The sequence below is a fragment of the Spermophilus citellus genome, assembly GCF_964194105.1.
Source record: "Spermophilus citellus genome assembly, contig: SCAFFOLD_59, whole genome shotgun sequence".
Lineage (NCBI taxonomy): Eukaryota > Metazoa > Chordata > Mammalia > Rodentia > Sciuridae > Spermophilus > Spermophilus citellus.
In genome coordinates this window covers 873,276-881,205 of record NW_027673003.1, presented here as the reverse complement: position 1 = coordinate 881,205, position 7,930 = coordinate 873,276, and positions in this window count along the sequence as shown.

Sequence of the window (7,930 nt, the reverse complement as noted above, 5' to 3'; positions counted from 1 at the left end):
TCTCCTATATTGATACATGTATTTGGAACTCTAAATCCAACACGGTTTGTGCTAGCTTCTTGAAACTTGACACAGTAAAGTAGTTTCACGTTCTATCTCTATGTTTTGTTTCCTCTTGATGTAGCCCTAAGCACTGACTGGCGAGAAACACTTTCATGGAAAGGGGTTGCCAAGCTTCCAAAAGTTACGAATCTCCAGAAATCTCAGCAAATATTTTTTCGCTTAAACTGGATGATACTTTCAGGTAATGATCAGTACACTAAGGCGACTTGGTTCCCCAAATGTCGTTCTTCTATGTTGGAGCGTTCATTTCCAGTAACAGTTTGAATTTTTAGGTTTCAATCTGTTTTCTCCTATATTGATACATGTATTTGTAACTCTAAATCCAACACGGTTTGTGCTAGCTTCTTGAAATTTGACACAGTAAAGTAGTTTCACGTTCTATCTCTATGTTTTGTTTCCTCTTGATGTAGCCCTAAGCAGTGACTGGCGAGAAACACTTTCATGGAAAGGGGTTGCCAAGCTTCCAAAAATTACGAATCTCCAGAAAACTCAGCAAATATTTTTTCACCCAAACTGGATGATACTTTCAGGTAATGATCAGTACACTAATGCGACTTGGTTCCCCAAATGCCGTTCTTCTATGTTGAAGCGTTCATTTCCAGTAACAGTTTGAATTTTTAGGTTTCACTCTGTTTTCTCCTATATTGATACATGTATTTGGAACTCTAAATCCAACACGGTTTGTGCTAGCTTCTTGAAACTTGACAGAGTAAAGTAGTTTCACGTTCTATCTCTATGTTTTGCTTCCTCTTGATGTAGCCCTAAGCAGTGACTGGCGAGAAACACTTTCATGGAAAGGGGTTGCCAAGCTTCCAAAAGTTACGAATCTCCAGAAATCTCAGCAAATATTTTTTCACCCAAACTGGATGATACTTTCAGGTAATGATCAGTACACTAAGGCGACTTGGTTCCCCATATGTCGTTCTTCTATGTTGAATCGTTCATTTCCAGTAACAGTTTGAATTTTTAGGTTTCACTCTGTTTTCTTCTATATTGATACATGTATTTGGAACTCTAAATCCAACACGGTTTCTGCTAGCTTCTTGAAACATGACACAGTAAAGTAGTTTCACGTTCTGTCTCTATGATTTGTTTCCTCTTGATGTAGCCCTAAGCAGTGACTGGCGAGAAACACTTTCATGGAAAGGGGTTGTCAAGGTCCCAAAAATTACGAATCTCCAGAAATCTCAGCAAATATTTTTTCACCCAAACTGGATGATACTTTCAGGTAATGATCAGTACACTAAGGCGACTTGGTTCCCCAAATGCCGTTCTTCTATGTTGAAGCGTTCATTTCCAGTAACACTTTGAATTTTTAGGTTTCACTCTGTTTTCTCCTATATTGATACATGTATTTGGAACTCTAAATCCAACACGGTTTGTGCTAGCTTCTTGAAACTTGACACAGTAAAGTAGTTTCACGTTCTATCTCTATGTTTTGTTTCCTCTTGATGTAGCCCTAAGCAGTGACTGGCGGGAAACACTTCCATGGAAAGGGGTTGCCAAGCTTCCAAAAGTTACGAATCTCCAGAAATCTCAGCAAATATTTTTTCACCCAAACTGGATGATACTTTCAGGTAATGATCAGTACACTAAGGCGACTTGGTTCCCCATATGTCGTTCTTCTATGTTGAAGCGTTCATTTCCAGTAACAGTTTGAATTTTTAGGTTTCACTCTGTTTTCTCCTATATTGATAGATGTATTTGGAACTCTAAATCCAACACGGTTTCTGCTAGCTTCTTGAAACTTGACACAGTAGAGTAGTTTCACGTTCTGTCTCTATGTTTTGTTTCCTCTTGATGTAGCCCTAAGCAGTGACGGGCGAGAAACACTTCCATGGAAAGGGGTTGCCAAGCTTCCAAAAATTACGAATCTCCAGAAATCTCAGCAAATATTTTTTCACCCAAACTGGATGATACTTTCAGGTAATGATCAGTACACTAATGCGACTTGGTTCCCCAAATTTTGTTCTTCTATGTTGAAGCGTTCATTTCCAGTAACAGTTTGAATTTTTAGGTTTCACTCTGTTTTCTCCTATATTGATACATGTATTTGGAACTCTAAATCCAACACGGTTTGTGCTAGTTTCTTGAAACTTGACACAGTAAAGTAGTTTCACGTTCTGTCTCTATGTTTTGTTTCCTCTTGATGTAGCACTAAGCAGTGACTGGCGAGAAACACTTCCATGGAAAGGGGTTGCCAAGCTTCCAAAAATAACGAATCTCCAGAAATCTCAGCAAATATTTTTTCGCCCAAACTGGATGATACTTTCAGGTAATGATCAGTACACTAAGGCGACTTGGTTCCCCAAATTTCGTTCTTCTATGTTGAAGCGTTCATTTCCAGTAACAGTTTGAATTTTTAGGTTTCAATCTGTTTTCTCCTATATTGATACATGTATTTGGAACTCTAAATCCAACACGGTTTGTGCTAGCTTCTTGAAACTTGACACAGTAAAGTAGTTTCACGTTCTATCTCTATGTTTTGTTTTTTCTTGATGTAGCCCTAAGCAGTGACTGGCGAGAAACACTTTCATGGAAAGGGGTTGCCAAGCTTCCAAAAATTACGAATCTCCAGAAATCTCAGCAAATATTTTTTCACCCAAACTGGATGATACTTTCAGGTAATGATCAGTACACTAATGCGACTTGGTTCCCCAAATGCCGTTCTTCTATGTTGAAGCGTTCATTTCCAGTAACAGTTTGAATTTTTAGGTTTCACTCTGTTTTCTCCTATATTGATACATGTATTTGGAACTCTAAATCCAACACGGTTTGTGCTAGCTTCTTGAAACTTGACACAGTAAAGTAGTTTCACTTTCTGTCTCTATGATTTGCTTCCTCTTGATGTAGCCCTAAGCAGTGACTGGCGAGAAACACTTTCATGGAAAGGGGTTGCCAAGCTCCCAAAAATTACGAATCTCCAGAAATCTCAGCAAATATTTTTTCCCCCAAACTGGATGATACTTTCAGGTAATGATCAGTACACTAAGGCGACTTGGTTCCCCAAATGCCGTTCTTCTATGTTGAAGCGTTCATTTCCAGTAACAGTTTGAATTTTTAGGTTTCACTCTGTTTTCTCCTATATTGATACATGTATTTGGAACTCTAAATCCAACACGGTTTGTGCTAGCTTCTTGAAACTTGACACAGTAAAGTAGTTTCACGTTCTATCTCTATGTTTTGTTTCCTCTTGATGTAGCCCTAAGCAGTGACTGGCGAGAAACACTTTCATGGAAAGGGGTTGCCACGCTTCCAAAAGTTACGAATCTCCAGAAATCTCAGCAAATATTTTTTCGCTTAAACTGGATGATACTTTCAGGTAATGATCAGTACACTAAGGCGACTTGGTTCCCCAAATGTCGTTCTTCTATGTTGGAGCGTTCATTTCCAGTAACAGTTTGAATTTTTAGGTTTCAATCTGTTTTCTCCTATATTGATACATGTATTTGTAACTCTAAATCCAACACGGTTTGTGCTAGCTTCTTGAAATTTGACACAGTAAAGTAGTTTCACGTTCTATCACTATGTTTTGTTTCCTCTTGATGTAGCCCTAAGCAGTGACTGGCGAGAAACACTTTCATGGAAAGGGGTTGCCAAGCTTCCAAAAATTACGAATCTCCAGAAAACTCAGCAAATATTTTTTCACCCAAACTGGATGATACTTTCAGGTAATGATCAGTACACTAATGCGACTTGGTTCCCCAAATGCCGTTCTTCTATGTTGAAGCGTTCATTTCCAGTAACAGTTTGAATTTTTAGGTTTCACTCTGTTTTCTCCTATATTGATACATGTATTTGGAACTCTAAATCCAACACGGTTTGTGCTAGCTTCTTGAAACTTGACACAGTAAAGTAGTTTCACGTTCTATCTCTATGTTTTGTTTCCTCTTGATGTAGCCCTAAGCAGTGACTGGCGAGAAACACTTTCATGGAAAGGGGTTGCCAAGCTTCCAAAAGTTACGAATCTCCAGAAATCTCAGCAAATATTTTTTCACCCAAACTGGATGATACTTTCAGGTAATGATCAGTACACTAAGGCGACTTGGTTCCCCATATGTCGTTCTTCTATGTTGAATCGTTCATTTCCAGTAACAGTTTGAATTTTTAGGTTTCACTCTGTTTTCTTCTATATTGATACATGTATTTGGAACTCTAAATCCAACACGGTTTGTGCTAGCTTCTTGAAACATGACACAGTAAAGTAGTTTCACGTTCTGTCTCTATGATTTGTTTCCTCTTGATGTAGCCCTAAGCAGTGACTGGCGAGAAACACTTTCATGGAAAGGGGTTGCCAAGGTCCCAAAAATTACGAATCTCCAGAAATCTCAGCAAATATTTTTTCACCCAAACTGGATGATACTTTCAGGTAATGATCAGTACACTAAGGCGACTTGGTTCCCCAAATGCCGTTCTTCTATGTTGAAGCGTTCATTTCCAGTAACACTTTGAATTTTTAGGTTTCACTCTGTTTTCTCCTATATTGATACATGTATTTGGAACTCTAAATCCAACACGGTTTGTGCTAGCTTCTTGAAACTTGACACAGTAAAGTAGTTTCACGTTCTATCTCTATGTTTTGTTTCCTCTTGATGTAGCCCTAAGCAGTGACTGGCGGGAAACACTTCCATGGAAAGGGGTTGCCAAGCTTCCAAAAGTTACGAATCTCCAGAAATCTCAGCAAATATTTTTTCACCCAAACTGGATGATACTTTCAGGTAATGATCAGTACACTAAGGCGACTTGGTTCCCCATATGTCGTTCTTCTATGTTGAAGCGTTCATTTCCAGTAACAGTTTGAATTTTTAGGTTTCACTCTGTTTTCTCCTATATTGATAGATGTATTTGGAACTCTAAATCCAACACGGTTTCTGCTAGCTTCTTGAAACTTGACACAGTAGAGTAGTTTCACGTTCTGTCTCTATGTTTTGTTTCCTCTTGATGTAGCCCTAAGCAGTGACGGGCGAGAAACACTTCCATGGAAAGGGGTTGCCAAGCTTCCAAAAATTACGAATCTCCAGAAATCTCAGCAAATATTTTTTCACCCAAACTGGATGATACTTTCAGGTAATGATCAGTACACTAATGCGACTTGGTTCCCCAAATTTTGTTCTTCTATGTTGAAGCGTTCATTTCCAGTAACAGTTTGAATTTTTAGGTTTCACTCTGTTTTCTCCTATATTGATACATGTATTTGGAACTCTAAATCCAACACGGTTTGTGCTAGTTTCTTGAAACTTGACACAGTAAAGTAGTTTCACGTTCTGTCTCTATGTTTTGTTTCCTCTTGATGTAGCACTAAGCAGTGACTGGCGAGAAACACTTCCATGGAAAGGGGTTGCCAAGCTTCCAAAAATAACAAATCTCCAGAAATCTCAGCAAATATTTTTTCGCCCAAACTGGATGATACTTTCAGGTAATGATCAGTACACTAAGGCGACTTGGTTCCCCAAATTTCGTTCTTCTATGTTGAAGCGTTCATTTCCAGTAACAGTTTGAATTTTTAGGTTTCAATCTGTTTTCTCCTATATTGATACATGTATTTGGAACTCTAAATCCAACACGGTTTGTGCTAGCTTCTTGAAACTTGACACAGTAAAGTAGTTTCACGTTCTATCTCTATGTTTTGTTTTTTCTTGATGTAGCCCTAAGCAGTGACTGGCGAGAAACACTTTCATGGAAAGGGGTTGCCAAGCTTCCAAAAATTACGAATCTCCAGAAATCTCAGCAAATATTTTTTCACCCAAACTGGATGATACTTTCAGGTAATGATCAGTACACTAATGCGACTTGGTTCCCCAAATGCCGTTCTTCTATGTTGAAGCGTTCATTTCCAGTAACAGTTTGAATTTTTAGGTTTCACTCTGTTTTCTCCTATATTGATACATGTATTTGAACTCTAAATCCAACACGGTTTGTGCTAGCTTCTTGAAACTTGACACAGTAAAGTAGTTTCACGTTCTGTCTCTATGATTTGCTTCCTCTTGATGTAGCCCTAAGCAGTGACTGGCGAGAAACACTTTCATGGAAAGGGGTTGCCAAGCTCCCAAAAATTACGAATCTCCAGAAATCTCAGCAAATATTTTTTCCCCCAAACTGGATGATACTTTCAGGTAATGATCAGTACACTAAGGCGACTTGGTTCCCCAAATGCCGTTCTTCTATGTTGAAGTGTTCATTTCCAGTAACAGTTTGAATTTTTAGGTTTCACTCTGTTTTCTCCTATATTGATACATGTATTTGGAACTCTAAATCCAACACGGTTTGTGCTAGCTTCTTGAAACTTGACACAGTAAAGTAGTTTCACGTTCTATCTCTATGTTTTGTTTCCTCTTGATGTAGCCCTAAGCAGTGACTGGCGAGAAACACTTTCATGGAAAGGGGTTGCCAAGCTTCCAAAAGTTACGAATCTCCAGAAATCTCAGCAAATATTTTTTCACCCAAACTGGATGATACTTTCAGGTAATGATCAGTACACTAAGGCAACTTGGTTCCCCATATGTCGTTCTTCTATGTTGAAGCGTTCATTTCCAGTAACAGTTTGAATTTTTAGGTTTCACTCTGTTTTCTCCTATATTGATAGATGTATTTGGAACTCTAAATCCAACACGGTTTCTGCTAGCTTCTTGAAACTTGACACAGAAAAGTAGTTTCACGTTCTGTCTCTATGTTTTGTTTCCTCTTGATGTAGCCCTAAGCAGTGACGGGCGAGAAACACTTCCATGGAAAGGGGTTGCCAAGCTTCCAAAAATTACGAATCTCCAGAAATCTCAGCAAATATTTTTTCACCCAAGCTGGATGATACTTTCAGGTAATGATCAGTACACTAATGCGACTTGGTTCCCCAAATGCCGTTCTTCTATGTTGAAGCGTTCATTTCCAGTAACAGTTTATATTTTTAGGTTTCACTCTGTTTTCTCCTATATTGATACATGTATTTGGAACTCTAAATCCAACACGGTTTGTGCTAGCTTCTTGAAACTTGACACAGTAAAGTAGTTTCACGTTCTATCTCTATGTTTTGTTTCCTCTTGATGTAGCCCTAAGCAGTGACTGGCGAGAAACACTTTCATGGAAAGGGGTTGCCAAGCTTCCAAAAGTTACGAATCTCCAGAAATCTCAGCAAATATTTTTTCACCCAAACTGGATGATACTTTCAGGTAATGATCAGTACACTAAAGCGACTTGGTTCCCCATATGTCGTTCTTCTATGTTGAAGCGTTCATTTCCAGTAACAGTTTGAATTTTTAGGTTTCACTCTGTTTTCTCCTATATTGATACATGTATTTGGAACTCTAAATCCAACACGGTTTGTGCTAGCTTCTTGAAACTTGACACAGTAAAGTAGTTTCACGTTCTGTCTCTATGTTTTGTTTCCTCTTGATGTAGCCCTAAGCAGTGACTGGCGAGAAACACTTTCATGGAAAGGGGTTGCCAAGCTTCCCAAAATTACGAATCTCCAGAAATCTCAGCAAATATTTTTTCACCCAAACTGGATGATACTTTCAGGTAATGATCAGTACACTAAGGCGACTTGGTTCCCCAAATGCCGTTCTTCTATGTTGAAGCGTTCATTTCCAGTAACAGTGTGAATTTTTAGGTTTCACTCTGTTTTCTCCTATATTGATAGATGTATTTGGAACTCTAAATTCAACACGGTTTGTGCTAGCTTCTTGAAACTTGACACAGTAAAGTAGTTTCACGTTCTGTCTCTATGTTTTGTTTCCTCTTGATGTAGCCCTAAGCAGTGACTGGCGAGAAACACTTCCATGGAAAGGGGTTGCCAAGCTTCCAAAAATTATGAATCTCCAGAAATCTCAGCAAATATTTTTTCACCCAAACTGGATGATACTTTCAGGTAATGATC